The sequence below is a fragment of the Rhea americana genome, unplaced genomic scaffold (assembly GCF_003343005.1).
Source record: "Rhea americana isolate MKP2758 unplaced genomic scaffold, rheAme1 scaffold_30, whole genome shotgun sequence".
Classification (NCBI taxonomy): domain Eukaryota; kingdom Metazoa; phylum Chordata; class Aves; order Rheiformes; family Rheidae; genus Rhea; species Rhea americana.
The window spans coordinates 5,565,827-5,569,124 of NW_028186424.1; positions in this window are offsets into that span (position 1 = coordinate 5,565,827).

Consider the following 3,298-nt stretch of genomic DNA (forward strand, 5'->3'; position numbering starts at 1 on the left):
CGGCCGTTGGCGGGCGGCCGTTGGCGGGGCAGCGGCGGCCCCTTTCCCCGCCGGCGCGCGGGCTGCGGTGGGGGGGGGGGAGCGCGGCCGCTGTTTTCTAGGGCTTTCTGGGCAGCGGAGAGCCGCTCGCGGCGCGGCGCGGGGAGTGAAGGTGACTGAGGAGGCGCGTGGCGGTGCCGCCCGAGCGGGGCCCTTCCCCGCGGGCTCCCCTCGGKGCGTGCGGCGCTCGGTGGGGCGGTTTGGAAACCCGCCGCCCTCGCTCCCGTGTCGCCCTCATCCCGCGGCTCGTGAATTAAAGCGCTGAGCTGAATGCCTGGCAGAGGAGTGCGTCTCGGCGCACTTCTGACTATATGCTGTTTCGCATTGCRAGCTGCTGAAAAGGTGACGCGAGGTTCAGGCACAAACTGCATTAGTTTCGTTTAATTTTGGACGTGTCTTGCTGAACGCTGTCTGTCGTGGTTCTAGCGGCGGCTCAGCAGAGACAGCGGAAAGGTTTGCAAGGCACCTGCCTGCAGTGAGCCGGAGAGGAGCGTTTACCAGCGTGCCTGGAGCAGCTCTCCTGCTCGGAGAGGAGAGATGACAAAGCAGAGCGTGTGCTTCGTTGCCGTCCGGACCTGACAACAAAAGAGGCCGGAGGCGAGGGGAGGCTCTCCCCGGCGCTGGGGGTCTCCTAGGAGGACGCTCGCACTAAGGAGTCTCCAGAGGCACTGCAGACCTGCTGGTGCGCTCCTGGGAAACTGCTACCCGCTCCGTGCGGGCTTTGCAGTGAATAGGTAGCTCTTTGTAATCTCTGGATTTCTAATTTTCAGCTAAACTCGTGACAGCTGGTTTGTGTGGTTTGTACTCTGAACTTGGAGAGAGAGAGAGAGATTGGACTCTGTGTTTTCCAGTGCTCCTGTTTGCTATTAATATGATCTGTGTGTACATGGGAGCTTTTAAGGAAGAATTTCGTTTAATAGGTTCTGTAGATGTACATTTTCTGCCCTTTGTTCTTGCTTTGGAAGTCTTGGAAAAAATCCAAGAATCATAGCTTGCTTTATAATGAAATTATCTTCTGAAATAAGTGAAATAACTGTCTAAAGAATGACCTTGTCTTACATGTGATGTTTGGATCATATATGAAGACCTTTACTGACTTTGAACATTTATAGTATGTTGACTGCTGAAATGTCTAAATAAAAAAAGGATAATTGTACACTTTATGAAGTACTTCATTTAATTTCTGTTCCTATGTGTCASTACCACCTATTTTTCTTATGTTTTAGTTTCCATAATAATGTTAAGTCTCATGTTTTTGTAAGTTTTCCACATGCACAGTTTGTTTCCCCCAAATAATAGACAGTATGCTGGGATTTTAAAAAATATTGAGATTATACTGCAAAACAAAAGTTCAGATTATACTGGCTTTATGGTATTTCATATGTAGTTATAACTGACTAGCACTGCTGAAGAATACCTACTTGTCTGATGTTGCTACAAACAACTGAAAGGCAAATTATTTAGAGATTAAGTAACTGAAAACACAGTAACAAGTTACATGCAGCCATGTTACCTTCAATAAACTTTACTGTTTGCTTATGTTTTACACCAAGGAGCAACTGAGAGAGGAGCAATTAAATGAACAAAAAGGCAGTGTTTAAATTCAAAATAAATCATTGCATGTATATCTTTTGTCGCTATCTCTTTATTAGCACTAATTACATCTGTCATTGTTTCCCTTTTTAGTGAAGATTTCATTTTTTTAATGTAAAATTTGTTTATGAATGTACTATTTCCATGTTGTATGCTTTGTATTTGGTACCCAAGATATGTATCAGATAGCATATGACTGTATTTTTCAGTTTTTTATGGGTAAAGGAACTATCCAAAYCTGTTGCATGACACTGAGCCTCATAAATTAGTAACGTTTGCAGTCAAACCATTACTATTACTTTAAAAACAGCACTGTCCTTTTTCTTTCTTTAAAAAAAGTTACCTGAAATATAAGCAATTGGTGTGCATCCCCGTGCTTTCTTTGCAAATAGTTTTTGTGAGTTTCAGTCACTTACTACATTGCTTTTCGTACTTGTACTATATTCAAAATGGATTAGTGTTCAGTATAATAGTACATCTTCTTTCAGAAGCAAACATTTTTCTGATGTCTGTTGAGTCTTATGGATAACATAAATATATAGAAGCTTGAATAGCTCTTTTGGTGGGAAGTAGGATTCAGGAGAGTATGTTTAGGGATGCTACTCAGACTGTAACTTTTCAGGTATATAATTTACTTTTCTATTTCATCAGGGAATCCTAGGAATTCCAAGGACCCTTCCTGTAAGCTTAGTGGGTTCCACAGTCTAACTTGAAGTGTTGTTGAATGGAATGTTTTTTGAAGATGACTTTTTTTGGATATTGATTCTTGTGGGAGTTATTACCAGTAGTGATCTGTGTTGCTTAGTTATAGCATTCTTTTAGGTGCTAGAGATGTTAAGTACATTTTATTAGATATATTTTACTTCTACATTCTATCTGATGGATAATGTTTCTTTTTTAGTCTTTCAGTTACTGATTTCATATAACTAGGATTTCTACATGGCTGCATCGTACTGGGCACTTGGCCTACTCCTCTAATTGTCACTTAGAGATTTTTGAAGGTGGTAGGGGAATATGATAAGGAAGGTGTGGGAGATGATGACGTTAGAATGTATTAAAATTTACACTACTGTCCATTCAGAAACCTGAATATATGGTTAGTTTAATCCAACTTTTATAATTCTATGTTGTAAAATCTGTAAATTAATTCAGCTTAATCTTTGTAAATAGAGAGCACCAAGAGTGGGATAGAACAGATATTGCTCTTGAAGAGCAAAATACAAAATTAATGGTATCATCCTCAACTTACTGTAAGCRGAAGGGTCCTGCATCTGGACAGAGGCATGTTCTAGTAACTGCTACACCTCTAAACAAACTAAAGATGCAAGAAGAAACGTGGTATAGGGAAGTGGAATATCTTGACTAATGTTCTGAGCRTCACAAAAACAATATGACTTTTAGATTCTTAAGCAGTCTCATACTGTCTAGTGCTCTTCAGACTCTTCAAGTGTGCTTGTATTTTAAAAGATTTAATGTCAATGGTAGGAGAAAACGGAATAAAGTGAACAGTAGTGGCATGATCTGTGTAGCGGGTAAAAGGAATTGCTTTTAGCTGATGTATTACTGATCTGTAACTGTAGATAGAGCAATGAGATGGTTTTATTTCTAGCTTCCTTGTCACAGAGATTGTTCTTTAATTTTAGTGAATGTTTTCCTTTTGGGGGCT